Source organism: Giraffa tippelskirchi, chromosome 9, assembly GCF_054371585.1.
Source record: "Giraffa tippelskirchi isolate mGirTip1 chromosome 9, T2T-mGirTip1v1.2.pri, whole genome shotgun sequence".
NCBI lineage: Eukaryota > Metazoa > Chordata > Mammalia > Artiodactyla > Giraffidae > Giraffa > Giraffa tippelskirchi.
Window position 1 is genome coordinate 63,398,097 of NC_137283.1, and position 21,397 is coordinate 63,419,493.

Sequence of the window (21,397 nt, forward strand, 5' to 3'; positions counted from 1 at the left end):
AGGCCTGGATACCTGTGTTCCGTGTTCTGTTGTTTTATGTTGCCAGGAAGTGACATCATTTCCTGGGGTTTGTGCTGAGGTCCCTTCCCCAAAGCTCCCCAAGAAATCTCTTGGTTTCTGACTGCTGAACCCCCCCCCCGAGGCCATGTGCAGGCACAGAGACGCCCACACAGCCCACCCTACATCCTTGGGTAGCCCTGGATGCAGCCAGGGCCTGAGCTCGGAGGACCCCGCTGCTCTCAGACCAGACCCCTTTTTCTCATAAGTGATGTGGCCCTGGACAAGCATATGCCCCTCAGGGTTTCCCCAGTCTCTCCATCTGCAGAGTGTGGATCACTCTCCCATCTGCCTCCTAGGTCTGTCGGCCTATGATCACCTCCGTGCCTTTCAACCTTGGGCTGATATGTCTCGGAGCTTGTGCACTGAGACTTCCAAAAGAAGAATTCGATATAGGGCTGACATACCACCGAATGGGGCAGAACATGGCCTGGATGGGTTCTGGACCTAGGAAAAGGCAGTCGTCTCGCCTTCCTGATATTTCAAGATCCCACCACCACCCCTCCACCCCACACTGTGGGAGATCTTGAGGTAAGATTCAGACCTCTCCCCTCCAATATAGAACAACTTTCGTCACCCTCCTGTTCCACTGAGATTCTGGCTCAAGCGTCCCACCTCAGTCTCTAGGGGAGATCAAGGCTTCCCCTATGATGCCTCCCAGGCTTCTCTCTTTTACTCTCATCCCCTTGGGTTATTTCCCCCCTTGCAGTGTGAATGGGCCTCTCATTGTTTCAAACCTTGAGATGGATTCATGCAAATTCTGTGAAATCTTATCATTTCCTCTCTCCTTTTTCAGTCTCTCTCTCTAGATGTGTCTGTTTCTTATCCTTTCTAAATTCAGTCTATGAATTTTCCCCTCTCTCTCTGTCTCTCTTGTGTATGCATGCCTATGAATATATGTATGCATGTCTATTGTTAGCCTAGGTTTAAGTTTTAGGTTTTAGTTTTCAGTGAGATAAAGGATTGGGATTGGAGTTGCTGTGAGGGGAAGGGATAGGGCTGACGCTCTTGTTTCTGGTTCACTGAGTGATGTGAGTTCTTAGTCTCTTTTTCATATGAACCCCTCCTCATAGACACCACTTGCAAATAGTCTCTCATATTCAGGTTGCTACCTTTTAATTTGTGAATGATTAGCTTTTTTTTGTTGCAAAGCTGTTCAATTGCATAGAAGCCCCTGGTGTTCTTTGGTTTCCTGTTTCCCTTACTTGAAGGGACCCATTTTTGCTTCCCACACCAAATGTTAAGGAGCCTAAGGCACATGCTTATTTCAAGGAGTTTCAAACCTCCCTTGTGGCTCATCCGCTAAAGAGTCCACCTGCAAGGCGGGAGACCTGGGTTCGATTCCCGGGTCGGGAAATCCCCTGGAGAAGGGAAAAGCTACCCGCTCCAGTATTCTGGCCTGGAGAATCCCATGGCCTGTATAGTCCATGGGGTTGCAAAAAGTCAGACAAAACTGAGCGACTTTCACTTTCACTCAGAACTTCTAGCTTTGGGTTGACGTGTTTCACTGATTTTGTGGTGCTATGAGAACAAAAGGCAATGTGATTCTTCAGATGCAGCCATCCAGTTTTGCCATGGCCCTTTCTTGAAGAGGCTTTTGTGTTCCCATTTGCATATTCTCCCCTCCTTTGTAGTAGGTGAATTGACCATAGAAGCTTGGGTTTATTTCTTGGACTCTCATCTCTGTTGTATGGATCTGGATGCGTGTGTATGTTTGTGTGCCCAACACCACACTGTCCAGATGATCCTAGTGTAGCAGTCTAGTTGGCTATCAGGCATCCTGGTAGACCCATATCAGGCCTTCTTTCCTTAGACTGTACAGACAATATAGGCTCCTTTGTGTTTTCATACCCATTTTGGAGTTCCTTGGTTTAGTGCCCTGAGAACATTGCTTGGCAACTTGAGAGGAAGAGCACGGACCCTCTGGATTGCCTTCGGGGATGTGACATCATTTTACCAATAGGAATCCTTCCAATCCATGAGCTCAGCTTATTTTCCATCGGATCATGTGGATATCATCTTCTTTCATCCATCTCTTGCAGTTTTCTGAGACCGGGTCCTTCCCTCCTGGGTTAGATGGACTCCTGGGTATTTCCTCCTAGTGTATGTCATTGTCAATGGGGTTGATACTTACCTTCTCATTCTAAGAGTTTGTGGTGAGCATTGGAAATGCAAACGATTTTCCCCCCTTCCTCTCTGTCCATCTCTCTGAGCCACCAGGTAGAACAGGCGTAGTCAGGGTCACACGGGGCTCAGGGAGTGCAGCTAGACTGTGTTTCTCAGGCCCTCAGTGCTGGGCATCATTCGGTATACTCTCCATGAACCTTCCTTGGTCTGGTGTCCCTTCAGACCTCTCCCTAGTTTTAATAACCTTGCTTGTGTTCTTTGTCTCTTTGGAGACACATCCTTTATCAGCTGTGTGTTTACAAGTATTTGTCTGCCAGTGTGTGACGTATCCTTTGCTTTTTTTCGTAAGGTCTTTACCAGAGTGGAGACCTTTGATTTTGCACAGTCCACAGTATTGCCTTTTTGTGCATTGCCTTTCTGTATTGTTTCTGAAGACTCCAAGCTCATGTCTAGCCTCTGCTCGATTTTCTGCTGGGTTTGTGAGATGTTTGGCATGGAAAATATGTCTCAGAAAAATTTGAAACGAATTTGGTGTAAGGTGTCAAGTTTCCATCCTCATTCATGTCATCCCCTCTGGTTTTCAATTCATCGCTCCTGAACTCCTTTGGAGACCTTGTGGGAAGTTTGGTTGCCTTTCAGTTTGAATTTCTGCTCTTGAATAGATTCACCCAGTTCTGCCAGCAGGGACACGGTAAAGGGTGAGTGAGGGGCAGCCTGCCCTCCCAGCACTGACCACACTGTGTGGTGAGTGTTGCTCTTCCCCTCTGGGAGCCCCAGGCCACAGGCATCCCAGTGAGTAGCCAGCTCTGTTCGCAGCTGAAAGGAGTTAGTCTCTCAGGAGCCTCTGTGAGGTTGCCTTTGGGTCTCCCAGGGTGGGAGTTTACAGTGACAGGACCCATTGCACTGCAAGTGAAGTGAGAACCCATATGACATCCGCCACTGCTCCTAAAGAGATGCACCTGAGGCCCCTTGAAGGTCCTGCACAGAGAGCTCTTTAGTGGACATGCTGGAAACTCTGTTTCCTCGTGGGCTGCCCAGGGCAGGCTCTCACCAGTCCAGACACAGACCACGGTGATGACCGGCTCTGCTCTCTCCAAAGGGTTTTCATTGGTGTGTATCCTCATCTGAGCAGTCAGGCCATGTGTACTGCCTCTCCTTGCAACTTCTAGGCCAGGGCTCCTAGGCTAGAACTCTCAGGTCTAACTTGTAGAACTAGGCTACACTGGCCAAGTGCATTGCCTGTCCTCGCAACTTCACAGCTTTCTTCTCTTCTTTACTGCACATTGATTTTCAAGAGTGTGTTTGGGCCACAAGGATGTTGGGTCTTTCTCTAGCCTTATCTCATGAAGTTGAGACAACCTCATTATTTCTGGTTGTTCCTGTGCTCTGTTTTCCCCATTCTCTTTCCTGGCTTCTTTTTGTGACTTTGTTTGTGCCTGAGGAAGAGCTCAGCATTTCTCTTCTGCCTGAGACATCACACAACAGTGATGCCCACCTGGAGATTAGTTGCCAAAAGGGCCTCATTTTGCAGATGACATCTTGAAATCACCTGCACTGCCGTTTCTGATACACAAAGGCCGCCCTAAAGGAAATAAAAAACAAGTCCCAAGTCTAGTCTTAAAATATGTGGGCTGTCTAATGAAACCACCTTTTCTATGATTTCATTGATAGGCATTAAATGGAGACATCCAGAATATGGGAAGACACTGAGATATGAGAGAATTAAAGGTTGTCAGGGGCAAGGGAGGAACAGGGAGTGCTTGAGGTGAATACAGGATTTGCAGGGGGTGAGGGTGGGTTGGTTGTGGAGAATGAAAGAGTCCCAAACTAGAAAGTGGTGATGGTTGCAGAGGATTGTGAAGGTCCTTAATGCTCCAGAAGGGTACCACCTAACATCAATTTTATTGATTAAAAATGCGAGGGAAAAATACACAAATCTGTGACAAACAAAATAGAAATCAAGAAAATAAAATACAGAAAAACGGAATGAAAAGAAGCTCAGGGGAAGCGAATTCAATCTCCACTGGGTAGAAAGTGAGTTGATGGCATCCACGGGTGGCAGAGAGGGATGGAGGATGCAAAGGCAAACCCTCCCCTGGACACGGTGTTTCCAGAAATGGAAATTTGGAAAGGGCTCTGGGTCTCTGTCCAGAGCAGGGGTCCATTCTCCTTGCAGAGGTGGGTCAATCATCGTGGGCATCTGGGTCTTGGGCAGAAGCCAGGGCAGGCTCTCCCTTCAGAGGTGTTCTCTTATCCCCGGACTCAGGTTCTCCTGCCAAAATCCGAGCACGGGCAGGCAGAAGCGAACATGTAGGTGGAGGTGGAGGTGGAGGTTCTCCCCCGGGGATTGGAGCATTGGTGCCTGGGCCTGAAGGTCCTGCTTGCACAGAGATCTGATCTTCCCAGTGTGCTGGCCAATACCCAGTTGGCCTGGTGTCTATGGGAAGGCATGTCTCAGGTCTCGATCTCCTCTCAGTGGATCCCTGAGTCCTGGACATGTAGCAACCACCTCTGTAGAGACAGGGCTGGGAAGTGGAGCCTGGTTGAACCTGGGGGCTGGTGCTGGAGCTGTGAGAGAAGAAAAGGTTACCCACAGGCCTGCCTTTGCCCTTTGCCTCTCTGGAGACAATTCTACCCTGAGCTTTTGAGACAATTCTCAGTGTAGGAAGTCACAATAGGATGTCGTCCTGCCTGCAGTCCACCAAGCAGAAGGGCTGAGGCCAGCTTTGCTCCAGGTCCAGCACCAGCTTTGGGGGACTCGTCCTGTGTAGCTCAGGACTCCTTCCCCACACACTCACATGCACCAGCACCTCCTCACCTCTGTGCTCACCGTGCTGGGCTCCTGGTCCTCCTGCTGCCTCAGAGGCAGAGGTTCTCAGTGCTCTGGGTCGGACCCGGGTGTGCTGAGCTCCGTGGCAGCCTGAGACTGGGCCGCCGGGTGTGTCTTGGGTGGTGAAGGGGCAGCAGGCCTTCCCTGCTTCCTCTTCATTCCCAGTTGGGCTGAACCCTCTGTGGGCTCGCTCACCTGGAGGCTGCACTAGGCCTCAAGGGCGGGGGGTGGTGCTCCGACCCCTCCCTCGGGGAGGTGGATGGGGTGTCCCTCTCATCGGCCATATCCAGTGGGAAGTTCTGCAATGACAGTGACCATCAGCCAGCCCTGCTTGGAGTGTTCTGAGCTGGGCCTGGTCAGTATGGCTGTTGCTTCTGCCTACTCAAACTTTTGCTCCCAGAACGAACAGAGACGTGTGTCTGCTCAGATACCTACCCGGGAGAATGGAGACCCACCTGAGGGTGTGAGGTCAGCCTGGGCGGCTGCTGTTGCCTGCCCTGTCCTCATCCCACCCAGCCTGCTCTCCCCTGGGATGTGGATACAACCGGCCCACAGACTTCTGACCCCACATCCGCCTCGGTTTGCTTGAGGCAGACACACCCCAAGAAACCCCCATCCACACACACAGGCAAAGGACCGAGTGTTTCCGGGTGGCATGGGAGAGGTGGCCTGGCCCGGCCTGGGGCTCCCTGCGTTACCTTTCTGTTTCTCTGGGCAAAGGGCCAGAGGCCTCTCGGCCGGGGCCCTGAGCCAGCGTCCACAGGGTTCCCACACACTCTGCCTGGGAGCTCTCCTGAGGCCCCGGCCTCTGGGCAGGGGCAAACAGCAGAACATCTTGGCAGCAAGTGATCTGGCTGGGGTTCCTCTCCACTCTGAAGGCCTGGATACCTGTGTTCCGTGTTCTGTTGTTTTATGTTGCCAGGAAGTGACATCATTTCCTGGGGTTTGTGCTGAGGTCCCTTCCCCAAAGCTCCCCAAGAAATCTCTTGGTTTCTGACTGCTGAACCCCCCCCCCCCGAGGCCATGTGCAGGCACAGAGACGCCCACACAGCCCACCCTACATCCTTGGGTAGCCCTGGATGCAGCCAGGGCCTGAGCTCGGAGGACCCCGCTGCTCTCAGACCAGACCCCTTTTTCTCATAAGTGATGTGGCCCTGGACAAGCATATGCCCCTCAGGGTTTCCCCAGTCTCTCCATCTGCAGAGTGTGGATCACTCTCCCATCTGCCTCCTAGGTCTGTCGGCCTATGATCACCTCCGTGCCTTTCAACCTTGGGCTGATATGTCTCGGAGCTTGTGCACTGAGACTTCCAAAAGAAGAATTCGATATAGGGCTGACATACCACCGAATGGGGCAGAACATGGCCTGGATGGGTTCTGGACCTAGGAAAAGGCAGTCGTCTTGCCTTCCTGATATTTCAAGATCCCACCACCACCCCTCCACCCCACACTGTGGGAGATCTTGAGGTAAGATTCAGACCTCTCCCCTCCAATATAGAACAACTTTCGTCACCCTCCTGTTCCACTGAGATTCTGGCTCAAGCGTCCCACCTCAGTCTCTAGGGGAGATCAAGGCTTCCCCTATGATGCCTCCCAGGCTTCTCTCTTTTACTCTCATCCCCTTGGGTCATTTCCCCCCTTGCAGTGTGAATGGGCCTCTCATTGTTTCAAACCTTGAGATGGATTCATGCAAATTCTGTGAAATCTTATCATTTCCTCTCTCCTTTTTCAGTCTCTCTCTCTAGATGTGTCTGTTTCTTATCCTTTCTAAATTCAGTCTATGAATTTTCCCCTCTCTCTCTGTCTCTCTTGGGTATGCATGCCTATGAATATATGTATGCATGTCTATTGTTAGCCTAGGTTTAAGTTTTAGGTTTTAGTTTTCAGTGAGATAAAGGATTGGGATTGGAGTTGCTGTGAGGGGAAGGGATAGGGGTGATGCTCTTGTTTCTGGTTCACTGAGTGATGTGAGTTCTTAGTCTCTTTTCCATATGAACCCCTCCTCATAGACACCACTTGCAAATAGTCTCTCATATTCAGGTTGCTACCTTTTAATTTGTGAATGATTAGCTTTTTTTTGTTGCAAAGCTGTTCAATTGCATAGAAGCCCCTGGTGTTCTTTGGTTTCCTGTTTCCCTTACTTGAAGAGACCCATTTTTGCTTCCCACACCAAATGTTAAGGAGCCTAAGGCACATGCTTATTTCAAGGAGTTTCAAACCTCCCTTGTGGCTCATCCGCTAAAGAGTCCACCTGCAAGGCGGGAGACCTGGGTTCGATTCCCGGGTCGGGAAATCCCCTGGAGAAGGGAAAAGCTACCCGCTCCAGTATTCTGGCCTGGAGAATCCCATGGCCTGTATAGTCCATGGGGTTGCAAAAAGTCAGACAAAACTGAGCGACTTTCACTTTCACTCAGAACTTCTAGCTTTGGGTTGACGTGTTTCACTGATTTTGTGGTGCTATGAGAACAAAAGGCAATGTGATTCTTCAGATGCAGCCATCCAGTTTTGCCATGGCCCTTTCTTGAAGAGGCTTTTGTGTTCCCATTTGCATATTCTCCCCTCCTTTGTAGTAGGTGAATTGACCATAGAAGCTTGGGTTTATTTCTTGGACTCTCATCTCTGTTGTATGGATCTGGATGCGTGTGTATGTTTGTGTGCCCAACACCACACTGTCCAGATGATCCTAGTGTAGCAGTCTAGTTGGCTATCAGGCATCCTGGTAGACCCATATCAGGCCTTCTTTCCTTAGACTGTACAGACAATATAGGCTCCTTTGTGTTTTCATACCCATTTTGGAGTTCCTTGGTTTAGTGCCCTGAGAACATTGCTTGGCAACTTGAGAGGAAGAGCACGGACCCTCTGGATTGCCTTCGGGGATGTGACATCATTTTACCGATAGGAATCCTTCCAATCCATGAGCTCAGCTTATTTTCCATCGGATCATGTGGATATCATCTTCTTTCATCCATCTCTTGCAGTTTTCTGAGACCGGGTCCTTCCCTCCTGGGTTAGATGGACTCCTGGGTATTTCCTCCTAGTGTATGTCATTGTCAATGGGGTTGATACTTACCTTCTCATTCTAAGAGTTTGTGGTGAGCATTGGAAATGCAAACGATTTTCCCCCCTTCCTCTCTGTCCATCTCTCTGAGCCACCAGGTAGAACAGGCGTAGTCAGGGTCACACGGGGCTCAGGGAGTGCAGCTAGACTGTGTTTCTCAGGCCCTCAGTGCTGGGCATCATTCGGTATACTCTCCATGAACCTTCCTTGGTCTGGTGTCCCTTCAGACCTCTCCCTAGTTTTAATAACCTTGCTTGTGTTCTTTGTCTCTTTGGAGACACATCCTTTATCAGCTGTGTGTTTACAAGTATTTGTCTGCCAGTGTGTGACGTATCCTTTGCTTTTTTTCGTAAGGTCTTTACCAGAGTGGAGACCTTTGATTTTGCACAGTCCACAGTATTGCCTTTTTGTGCATTGCCTTTCTGTATTGTTTCTGAAGACTCCAAGCTCATGTCTAGCCTCTGCTCGATTTTCTGCTGGGTTTGTGAGATGTTTGGCATGGAAAATATGTCTCAGAAAAATTTGAAACGAATTTGGTGTAAGGTGTCAAGTTTCCATCCTCATTCATGTCATCCCCTCTGGTTTTCAATTCATCGCTCCTGAACTCCTTTGGAGACCTTGTGGGAAGTTTGGTTGCCTTTCAGTTTGAATTTCTGCTCTTGAATAGATTCACCCAGTTCTGCCAGCAGGGACACGGTAAAGGGTGAGTGAGGGGCAGCCTGCCCTCCCAGCACTGACCACACTGTGTGGTGAGTGTTGCTCTTCCCCTCTGGGAGCCCCAGGCCACAGGCATCCCAGTGAGTAGCCAGCTCTGTTCGCAGCTGAAAGGAGTTAGTCTCTCAGGAGCCTCTGTGAGGTTGCCTTTGGGTCTCCCAGGGTGGGAGTTTACAGTGACAGGACCCATTGCACTGCAAGTGAAGTGAGAGCCCATATGACATCCGCCACTGCTCCTAAAGAGATGCACCTGAGGCCCCTTGAAGGTCCTGCACAGAGAGCTCTTTAGTGGACATGCTGGAAACTCTGTTTCCTCGTGGGCTGCCCAGGGCAGGCTCTCACCAGTCCAGACACAGACCACGGTGATGACCGGCTCTGCTCTCTCCAAAGGGTTTTCATTGGTGTGTATCCTCATCTGAGCAGTCAGGCCATGTGTACTGCCTCTCCTTGCAACTTCTAGGCCAGGGCTCCTAGGCTAGAACTCTCGGGTCTAACTTGTAGAACTAGGCTACACTGGCCAAGTGCATTGCCTGTCCTCGCAACTTCACAGCTTTCTTCTCTTCTTTACTGCACATTGATTTTCAAGAGTGTGTTTGGGCCACAAGGACGTTGGGTCTTTCTCTAGCCTTATCTCATGTAGTTGAGACAACCTCATTGTTTCTGGTTGTTCCTGTGCTCTGTTTTTCCCATTCTCTTTCCTGGCTTCTTTTTGTGACTTTGTTTGTGCCTGAGGAAGAGCTCAGCATTTCTCTTCTGCCTGAGACATCACACAACAGTGATGCCCACCTGGAGATTAGTTGCCAAAAGGGCCTCATTTTGCAGATGACATCTTGAAATCACCTGCACTGCCGTTTCTGATACACAAAGGCCGCCCTAAAGGAAATAAAAAACAAGTCCCAAGTCTAGTCTTAAAATATGTGGGCTGTCTAATGAAACCACCTTTTCTATGATTTCATTGATAGGCATTAACTGGAGACATCCAGAATATGGGAAGACACTGAGATATGAGAGAATTAAAGGTTGTCAGGGGCAAGGGAGGAACAGGGAGTGCTTGAGGTGAATACAGGATTTGCAGGGGGTGAGGGAGGGTTGGTTGTGGAGAATGAAAGAGTCCCAAACTAGAAAGTGGTGATGGTTGCAGAGGATTGTGAAGGTCCTTAATGCTCCAGAAGGGTACCACCTAACATCAATTTTATTGATTAAAAATGCGAGGGAAAAATACACAAATCTGTGACAAACAAAATAGAAATCAAGAAAATAAAATACAGAAAACCTGAATGAAAAGAAGCTCAGGGGAAGCGAATTCAATCTCCACTGGGTAGAAAGTGAGTTGATGGCATCCACGGGTGGCAGAGAGGGATGGAGGATGCAAAGGCAAACCCTCCCCTGGACACGGTGTTTCCAGAAATGGAAATTTGGAAAGGGCTCTGGGTCTCTGTCCAGAGCAGGGGTCCATTCTCCTTGCAGAGGTGGGTCAATCATCGTGGGCATCTGGGTCTTGGGCAGAAGCCAGGGCAGGCTCTCCCTTCAGAGGTGTTCCCTTATCCCCGGACTCAGGTTCTCCTGCCAAAATCCGAGCACGGGCAGGCAGAAGCGAACATGTAGGTGGAGGTGGAGGTGGAGGTTCTCCCCCGGGGATTGGAGCATTGGTGCCTGGGCCTGAAGGTCCTGCTTGCACAGAGATCTGATCTTCCCAGTGTGCTGGCCAATACCCAGTTGGCCTGGTGTCTATGGGAAGGCATGTCTCAGGTCTCGATCTCCTCTCAGTGGATCCCTGAGTCCTGGACATGTAGCAACCACCTCTGTAGAGACAGGGCTGGGAAGTGGAGCCTGGTTGAACCTGGGGGCTGGTGCTGGAGCTGTGAGAGAAGAAAAGGTTACCCACAGGCCTGCCTTTGCCCTTTGCCTCTCTGGAGACAATTCTACCCTGAGCTTTTGAGACAATTCTCAGTGTAGGAAGTCACAATAGGATGTCGTCCTGCCTGCAGTCCACCAAGCAGAAGGGCTGAGGCCAGCTTTGCTCCAGGTCCAGCACCAGCTTTGGGGGACTCCTCCTGTGTAGCTCAGGACTCCTTCCCCACACACTCACATGCACCAGCACCTCCTCACCTCTGTGCTCACCGTGCTGGGCTCCTGGTCCTCCTGCTGCCTCAGAGGCAGAGGTTCTCAGTGCTCTGGGTCGGACCCGGGTGTGCTGAGCTCCGTGGCAGCCTGAGACTGGGCCGCCGGGTGTGTCTTGGGTGGTGAAGGGGCAGCAGGCCTTCCCTGCTTCCTCTTCATTCCCAGTTGGGCTGAACCCTCTGTGGGCTCGCTCACCTGGAGGCGGCACTAGGCCTCAAGGGCGGGGGGTGGTGCTCCGACCCCTCCCTCGGGGAGGTGGATGGGGTGTCCCTCTCATCGGCCATATCCAGTGGGAAGTTCTGCAATGACAGTGACCATCAGCCAGCCCTGCTTGGAGTGTTCTGAGCTGGGCCTGGTCAGTATGGCTGTTGCTTCTGCCTACTCAAACTTTTGCTCCCAGAACGAACAGAGACGTGTGTCTGCTCAGATACCTACCCGGGAGAATGGAGACCCACCTGAGGGTGTGAGGTCAGCCTGGGCGGCTGCTGTTGCCTGCCCTGTCCTCATCCCACCCAGCCTGCTCTCCCCTGGGATGTGGATACAACCGGCCCACAGACTTCTGACCCCACATCCGCCTCGGTTTGCTTGAGGCAGACACACCCCAAGAAACCCCCATCCACACACACAGGCAAAGGACCGAGTGTTTCCGGGTGGCATGGGAGAGGTGGCCTGGCCCGGCCTGGGGCTCCCTGCGTTACCTTTCTGTTTCTCTGGGCAAAGGGCCAGAGGCCTCTCGGCGGGGGCCCTGAGCCAGCGTCCACAGGGTTCCCACACACTCTGCCTGTGAGCTCTCCTGAGGCCCCGGCCTCTGGGAAGGGGCAAACAGCAGAACATCTTGGCAGCAAGTGATCTGGCTGGGGTTCCTCTCCACTCTGAAGGCCTGGATACCTGTGTTCCGTGTTCTGTTGTTTTATGTTGCCAGGAAGTGACATCATTTCCTGGGGTTTGTGCTGAGGTCCCTTCCCCAAAGCTCCCCAAGAAATCTCTTGGTTTCTGACTGCTGAACCACCCCCCCCCGAGGCCATGTGCAGGCACAGAGACGCCCACACAGCCCACCCTACATCCTTGGGTAGCCCTGGATGCAGCCAGGGCCTGAGCTCGGAGGACCCCGCTGCTCTCAGACCAGACCCCTTTTTCTCATAAGTGATGTGGCCCTGGACAAGCATATGCCCCTCAGGGTTTCCCCAGTCTCTCCATCTGCAGAGTGTGGATCACTCTCCCATCTGCCTCCTAGGTCTGTCGGCCTATGATCACCTCCGTGCCTTTCAACCTTGGGCTGATATGTCTCGGAGCTTGTGCACTGAGACTTCCAAAAGAAGAATTCGATATAGGGCTGACATACCACCGAATGGGGCAGAACATGGCCTGGATGGGTTCTGGACCTAGGAAAAGGCAGTCGTCTTGCCTTCCTGATATTTCAAGATCCCACCACCACCCCTCCACCCCACACTGTGGGAGATCTTGAGGTAAGATTCAGACCTCTCCCCTCCAATATAGAACAACTTTCGTCACCCTCCTGTTCCACTGAGATTCTGGCTCAAGCGTCCCACCTCAGTCTCTAGGGGAGATCAAGGCTTCCCCTATGATGCCTCCCAGGCTTCTCTCTTTTACTCTCATCCCCTTGGGTCATTTCCCCCCTTGCAGTGTGAATGGGCCTCTCATTGTTTCAAACCTTGAGATGGATTCATGCAAATTCTGTGAAATCTTATCATTTCCTCTCTCCTTTTTCAGTCTCTCTCTCTAGATGTGTCTGTTTCTTATCCTTTCTAAATTCAGTCTATGAATTTTCCCCTCTCTCTCTGTCTCTCTTGGGTATGCATGCCTATGAATATATGTATGCATGTCTATTGTTAGCCTAGGTTTAAGTTTTAGGTTTTAGTTTTCAGTGAGATAAAGGATTGGGATTGGAGTTGCTGTGAGGGGAAGGGATAGGGGTGATGCTCTTGTTTCTGGTTCACTGAGTGATGTGAGTTCTTAGTCTCTTTTCCATATGAACCCCTCCTCATAGACACCACTTGCAAATAGTCTCTCATATTCAGGTTGCTACCTTTTAATTTGTGAATGATTAGCTTTTTTTTGTTGCAAAGCTGTTCAATTGCATAGAAGCCCCTGGTGTTCTTTGGTTTCCTGTTTCCCTTACTTGAAGAGACCCATTTTTGCTTCCCACACCAAATGTTAAGGAGCCTAAGGCACATGCTTATTTCAAGGAGTTTCAAACCTCCCTTGTGGCTCATCCGCTAAAGAGTCCACCTGCAAGGCGGGAGACCTGGGTTCGATTCCCGGGTTGGGAAATCCCCTGGAGAAGGGAAAAGCTACCCGCTCCAGTATTCTGGCCTGGAGAATCCCATGGCCTGTATAGTCCATGGGGTTGCAAAAAGTCAGACAAAACTGAGCGACTTTCACTTTCACTCAGAACTTCTAGCTTTGGGTTGACGTGTTTCACTGATTTTGTGGTGCTATGAGAACAAAAGGCAATGTGATTCTTCAGATGCAGCCATCCAGTTTTGCCATGGCCCTTTCTTGAAGAGGCTTTTGTGTTCCCATTTGCATATTCTCCCCTCCTTTGTAGTAGGTGAATTGACCATAGAAGCTTGGGTTTATTTCTTGGACTCTCATCTCTGTTGTATGGATCTGGATGCGTGTGTATGTTTGTGTGCCCAACACCACACTGTCCAGATGATCCTAGTGTAGCAGTCTAGTTGGCTATCAGGCATCCTGGTAGACCCATATCAGGCCTTCTTTCCTTAGACTGTACAGACAATATAGGCTCCTTTGTGTTTTCATACCCATTTTGGAGTTCCTTGGTTTAGTGCCCTGAGAACATTGCTTGGCAACTTGAGAGGAAGAGCACGGACCCTCTGGATTGCCTTCGGGGATGTGACATCATTTTACCGATAGGAATCCTTCCAATCCATGAGCTCAGCTTATTTTCCATCGGATCATGTGGATATCATCTTCTTTCATCCATCTCTTGCAGTTTTCTGAGACCGGGTCCTTCCCTCCTGGGTTAGATGGACTCCTGGGTATTTCCTCCTAGTGTATGTCATTGTCAATGGGGTTGATACTTACCTTCTCATTCTAAGAGTTTGTGGTGAGCATTGGAAATGCAAACGATTTTCCCCCCTTCCTCTCTGTCCATCTCTCTGAGCCACCAGGTAGAACAGGCGTAGTCAGGGTCACACGGGGCTCAGGGAGTGCAGCTAGACTGTGTTTCTCAGGCCCTCAGTGCTGGGCATCATTCGGTATACTCTCCATGAACCTTCCTTGGTCTGGTGTCCCTTCAGACCTCTCCCTAGTTTTAATAACCTTGCTTGTGTTCTTTGTCTCTTTGGAGACACATCCTTTATCAGCTGTGTGTTTACAAGTATTTGTCTGCCAGTGTGTGACGTATCCTTTGCTTTTTTTCGTAAGGTCTTTACCAGAGTGGAGACCTTTGATTTTGCACAGTCCACAGTATTGCCTTTTTGTGCATTGCCTTTCTGTATTGTTTCTGAAGACTCCAAGCTCATGTCTAGCCTCTGCTCGATTTTCTGCTGGGTTTGTGAGATGTTTGGCATGGAAAATATGTCTCAGAAAAATTTGAAACGAATTTGGTGTAAGGTGTCAAGTTTCCATCCTCATTCATGTCATCCCCTCTGGTTTTCAATTCATCGCTCCTGAACTCCTTTGGAGACCTTGTGGGAAGTTTGGTTGCCTTTCAGTTTGAATTTCTGCTCTTGAATAGATTCACCCAGTTCTGCCAGCAGGGACACGGTAAAGGGTGAGTGAGGGGCAGCCTGCCCTCCCAGCACTGACCACACTGTGTGGTGAGTGTTGCTCTCCCCTCTGGGAGCCCCAGGCCACAGGCATCCCAGTGAGTAGCCAGCTCTGTTCGCAGCTGAAAGGAGTTAGTCTCTCAGGAGCCTCTGTGAGGTTGCCTTTGGGTCTCCCAGGGTGGGAGTTTACAGTGACAGGACCCATTGCACTGCAAGTGAAGTGAGAACCCATATGACATCCGCCACTGCTCCTAAAGAGATGCACCTGAGGCCCCTTGAAGGTCCTGCACAGAGAGCTCTTTAGTGGACATGCTGGAAACTCTGTTTCCTCGTGGGCTGCCCAGGGCAGGCTCTCACCAGTCCAGACACAGACCACGGTGATGACCGGCTCTGCTCTCTCCAAAGGGTTTTCATTGGTGTGTATCCTCATCTGAGCAGTCAGGCCATGTGTACTGCCTCTCCTTGCAACTTCTAGGCCAGGGCTCCTAGGCTAGAACTCTCGGGTCTAACTTGTAGAACTAGGCTACACTGGCCAAGTGCATTGCCTGTCCTCGCAACTTCACAGCTTTCTTCTCTTCTTTACTGCACATTGATTTTCAAGAGTGTGTTTGGGCCACAAGGACGTTGGGTCTTTCTCTAGCCTTATCTCATGTAGTTGAGACAACCTCATTGTTTCTGGTTGTTCCTGTGCTCTGTTTTTCCCATTCTCTTTCCTGGCTTCTTTTTGTGACTTTGTTTGTGCCTGAGGAAGAGCTCAGCATTTCTCTTCTGCCTGAGACATCACACAACAGTGATGCCCACCTGGAGATTAGTTGCCAAAAGGGCCTCATTTTGCAGATGACATCTTGAAATCACCTGCACTGCCGTTTCTGATACACAAAGGCCGCCCTAAAGGAAATAAAAAACAAGTCCCAAGTCTAGTCTTAAAATATGTGGGCTGTCTAATGAAACCACCTTTTCTATGATTTCATTGATAGGCATTAACTGGAGACATCCAGAATATGGGAAGACACTGAGATATGAGAGAATTAAAGGTTGTCAGGGGCAAGGGAGGAACAGGGAGTGCTTGAGGTGAATACAGGATTTGCAGGGGGTGAGGGAGGGTTGGTTGTGGAGAATGAAAGAGTCCCAAACTAGAAAGTGGTGATGGTTGCAGAGGATTGTGAAGGTCCTTAATGCTCCAGAAGGGTACCACCTAACATCAATTTTATTGATTAAAAATGCGAGGGAAAAATACACAAATCTGTGACAAACAAAATAGAAATCAAGAAAATAAAATACAGAAAACCTGAATGAAAAGAAGCTCAGGGGAAGCGAATTCAATCTCCACTGGGTAGAAAGTGAGTTGATGGCATCCACGGGTGGCAGAGAGGGATGGAGGATGCAAAGGCAAACCCTCCCCTGGACACGGTGTTTCCAGAAATGGAAATTTGGAAAGGGCTCTGGGTCTCTGTCCAGAGCAGGGGTCTATTCTCCTTGCAGAGGTGGATCAATCATCGTGGGCATCTGGGTCTTGGGCAGAAGCCAGGGCAGGCTCTCCCTTCAGAGGTGTTCTCTTATCCCCGGACTCAGGTTCTCCTGCCAAAATCCGAGCACGGGCAGGCAGAAGCGAACATGTAGGTGGAGGTGGAGGTGGAGGTTCTCCCCCGGGGATTGGAGCATTGGTGCCTGGGCCTGAAGGTCCTGCTTGCACAGAGATCTGATCTTCCCAGTGTGCTGGCCAATACCCAGTTGGCCTGGTGTCTATGGGAAGGCATGTCTCAGGTCTCGATCTCCTCTCAGTGGATCCCTGAGTCCTGGACATGTAGCAACCACCTCTGTAGAGACAGGGCTGGGAAGTGGAGCCTGGTTGAACCTGGGGGCTGGTGCTGGAGCTGTGAGAGAAGAAAAGGTTACCCACAGGCCTGCCTTTGCCCTTTGCCTCTCTGGAGACAATTCTACCCTGAGCTTTTGAGACAATTCTCAGTGTAGGAAGTCACAATAGGATGTCGTCCTGCCTGCAGTCCACCAAGTAGAAGGGCTGAGGCCAGCTTTGCTCCAGGTCCAGCACCAGCTTTGGGGGACTCGTCCTGTGTAGCTCAGGACTCCTTCCCCACACACTCACATGCACCAGCACCTCCTCACCTCTGTGCTCACCGTGCTGGGCTCCTGGTCCTCCTGCTGCCTCAGAGGCAGAGGTTCTCAGTGCTCTGGGTCGGACCCGGGTGTGCTGAGCTCCGTGGCAGCCTGAGACTGGGCCGCCGGGTGTGTCTTGGGTGGTGAAGGGGCAGCAGGCCTTCCCTGCTTCCTCTTCATTCCCAGTTGGGCTGAACCCTCTGTGGGCTCGCTCACCTGGAGGCTGCACTAGGCCTCAAGGGCGGGGGGTGGTGCTCCGACCCCTCCCTCGGGGAGGTGGATGGGGTGTCCCTCTCATCGGCCATATCCAGTGGGAAGTTCTGCAATGACAGTGACCATCAGCCAGCCCTGCTTGGAGTGTTCTGAGCTGGGCCTGGTCAGTATGGCTGTTGCTTCTGCCTACTCAAACTTTTGCTCCCAGAACGAACAGAGACGTGTGTCTGCTCAGATACCTACCCGGGAGAATGGAGACCCACCTGAGGGTGTGAGGTCAGCCTGGGCGGCTGCTGTTGCCTGCCCTGTCCTCATCCCACCCAGCCTGCTCTCCCCTGGGATGTGGATACAACCGGCCCACAGACTTCTGACCCCACATCCGCCTCGGTTTGCTTGAGGCAGACACACCCCCAAGAAACCCCCATCCACACACACAGGCAAAGGACCGAGTGTTTCCGGGTGGCATGGGAGAGGTGGCCTGGCCCGGCCTGGGGCTCCCTGCGTTACCTTTCTGTTTCTCTGGGCAAAGGGCCAGAGGCCTCTCGGCGGGGGCCCTGAGCCAGCGTCCACAGGGTTCCCACACACTCTGCCTGTGAGCTCTCCTGAGGCCCCGGCCTCTGGGAAGGGGCAAACAGCAGAACATCTTGGCAGCAAGTGATCTGGCTGGGGTTCCTCTCCACTCTGAAGGCCTGGATACCTGTGTTCCGTGTTCTGTTGTTTTATGTTGCCAGGAAGTGACATCATTTCCTGGGGTTTGTGCTGAGGTCCCTTCCCCAAAGCTCCCCAAGAAATCTCTTGGTTTCTGACTGCTGAACCCCCCCCCCCCCCGAGGCCATGTGCAGGCACAGAGACGCCCACACAGCCCACCCTACATCCTTGGGTAGCCCTGGATGCAGCCAGGGCCTGAGCTCGGAGGACCCCGCTGCTCTCAGACCAGACCCCTTTTTCTCATAAGTCATGTGGCCCTGGACAAGCATATGCCCCTCAGGGTTTCCCCAGTCTCTCCATCTGCAGAGTGTGGATCACTCTCCCATCTGCCTCCTAGGTCTGTCGGCCTATGATCACCTCCGTGCCTTTCAACCTTGGGCTGATATGTCTCGGAGCTTGTGCACTGAGACTTCCAAAAGAAGAATTCGATATAGGGCTGACATACCACCGAATGGGGCAGAACATGGCCTGGATGGGTTCTGGACCTAGGAAAAGGCAGTCGTCTTGCCTTCCTGATATTTCAAGATCCCACCACCACCCCTCCACCCCACACTGTGGGAGATCTTGAGGTAAGATTCAGACCTCTCCCCTCCAATATAGAACAACTTTCGTCACCCTCCTGTTCCACTGAGATTCTGGCTCAAGCGTCCCACCTCAGTCTCTAGGGGAGATCAAGGCTTCCCCTATGATGCCTCCCAGGCTTCTCTCTTTTACTCTCATCCCCTTGGGTCATTTCCCCCCTTGCAGTGTGAATGGGCCTCTCATTGTTTCAAACCTTGAGATGGATTCATGCAAATTCTGTGAAATCTTATCATTTCCTCTCTCCTTTTTCAGTCTCTCTCTCTAGATGTGTCTGTTTCTTATCCTTTCTAAATTCAGTCTATGAATTTTCCCCTCTCTCTCTGTCTCTCTTGGGTATGCATGCCTATGAATATATGTATGCATGTCTATTGTTAGCCTAGGTTTAAGTTTTAGGTTTTAGTTTTCAGTGAGATAAAGGATTGGGATTGGAGTTGCTGTGAGGGGAAGGGATAGGGGTGATGCTCTTGTTTCTGGTTCACTGAGTGATGTGAGTTCTTAGTCTCTTTTTCATATGAACCCCTCCTCATAGACACCACTTGCAAATAGTCTCTCATATTCAGGTTGCTACCTTTTAATTTGTGAATGATTAGCTTTTTTTTGTTGCAAAGCTGTTCAATTGCATAGAAGCCCCTGGTGTTCTTTGGTTTCCTGTTTCCCTTACTTGAAGAGACCCATTTTTGCTTCCCACACCAAATGTTAAGGAGCCTAAGGCACATGCTTATTTCAAGGAGTTTCAAACCTCCCTTGTGGCTCATCCGCTAAAGAGTCCACCTGCAAGGCGGGAGACCTGGGTTCGATTCCCGGGTCGGGAAATCCCCTGGAGAAGGGAAAAGCTACCCGCTCCAGTATTCTGGCCTGGAGAATCCCATGGCCTGTATAGTCCATGGGGTTGCAAAAAGTCAGACAAAACTGAGCGACTTTCACTTTCACTCAGAACTTCTAGCTTTGGGTTGACGTGTTTCACTGATTTTGTGGTGCTATGAGAACAAAAGGCAATGTGATTCTTCAGATGCAGCCATCCAGTTTTGCCATGGCCCTTTCTTGAAGAGGCTTTTGTGTTCCCATTTGCATATTCTCCCCTCCTTTGTAGTAGGTGAATTGACCATATAAGCTTGGGTTTATTTCTTGGACTCTCATCTCTGTTGTATGGATCTGGATGCGTGTGTATGTTTGTGTGCCCAACACCACACTGTCCAGATGATCCTAGTGTAGCAGTCTAGTTGGCTATCAGGCATCCTGGTAGACCCATATCAGGCCTTCTTTCCTTAGACTGTACAGACAATATAGGCTCCTTTGTGTTTTCATACCCATTTTGGAGTTCCTTGGTTTAGTGCCCTGAGAACATTGCTTGGCAACTTGAGAGGAAGAGCACGGACCCTCTGGATTGCCTTCGGGGATGTGACATCATTTTACCAATAGGAATCCTTCCAATCCATGAGCTCAGCTTATTTTCCATCGGATCATGTGGATATCATCTTCTTTCATCCATCTCTTGCAGTTTTCTGAGACCGGGTCCTTCCCTCCTGGGTTAGATGGACTCCTGGGTATTTCCTCCTAGTGTATGTCATTGTCAATGGGGTTGATACTTACCTTCTCATTCTAAGAGTTTGTGGTGAGCATTGGAAATGCAAACGATTTTCCCCCCTTCCTCTCTGTCCATCTCTCTGAGCCACCAGGTAGAACAGGCGTAGTCAGGGTCACACGGGGCTCAGGGAGTGCAGCTAGACTGTGTTTCTCAGGCCCTCAGTGCTGGGCATCATTCGGTATACTCTCCATGAACCTTCCTTGGTCTGGTGTCCCTTCAGACCTCTCCCTAGTTTTAATAACCTTGCTTGTGTTCTTTGTCTCTTTGGAGACACATCCTTTATCAGCTGTGTGTTTACAAGTATTTGTCTGCCAGTGTGTGACGTATCCTTTGCTTTTTTTCGTAAGGTCTTTACCAGAGTGGAGACCTTTGATTTTGCACAGTCCACAGTATTGCCTTTTTGTGCATTGCCTTTCTGTATTGTTTCTGAAGACTCCAAGCTCATGTCTAGCCTCTGCTCGATTTTCTGCTGGGTTTGTGAGATGTTTGGCATGGAAAATATGTCTCAGAAAAATTTGAAACGAATTTGGTGTAAGGTGTCAAGTTTCCATCCTCATTCATGTCATCCCCTCTGGTTTTCAATTCATCGCTCCTGAACTCCTTTGGAGACCTTGTGGGAAGTTTGGTTGCCTTTCAGTTTGAATTTCTGCTCTTGAATAGATTCACCCAGTTCTGCCAGCAGGGACACGGTAAAGGGTGAGTGAGGGGCAGCCTGCCCTCCCAGCACTGACCACACTGTGTGGTGAGTGTTGCTCTTCCCCTCTGGGAGCCCCAGGCCACAGGCATCCCAGTGAGTAGCCAGCTCTGTTCGCAGCTGAAAGGAGTTAGTCTCTCAGGAGCCTCTGTGAGGTTGCCTTTGGGTCTCCCAGGGTGGGAGTTTACAGTGACAGGACCCATTGCACTGCAAGTGAAGTGAGAGCCCATATGACATCCGCCACTGCTCCTAAAGAGATGCACCTGAGGCCCCTTGAAGGTCCTGCACAGAGAGCTCTTTAGTGGACATGCTGGAAACTCTGTTTCCTCGTGGGCTGCCCAGGGCAGGCTCTCACCAGTCCAGACACAGACCACGGTGATGACCGGCTCTGCTCTCTCCAAAGGGTTTTCATTGGTGTGTATCCTCATCTGAGCAGTCAGGCCATGTGTACTGCCTCTCCTTGCAACTTCTAGGCCAGGGCTCCTAGGCTAGAACTCTCAGGTCTAACTTGTAGAACTAGGCTACACTGGCCAAGTGCATTGCCTGTCCTCGCAACTTCACAGCTTTCTTCTCTTCTTTACTGCACATTGATTTTCAAGAGTGTGTTTGGGCCACAAGGACGTTGGGTCTTTCTCTAGCCTTATCTCATGTAGTTGAGACAACCTCATTGTTTCTGGTTGTTCCTGTGCTCTGTTTTTCCCATTCTCTTTCCTGGCTTCTTTTTGTGACTTTGTTTGTGCCTGAGGAAGAGCTCAGCATTTCTCTTCTGCCTGAGACATCACACAACAGTGATGCCCACCTGGAGATTAGTTGCCAAAAGGGCCTCATTTTGCAGATGA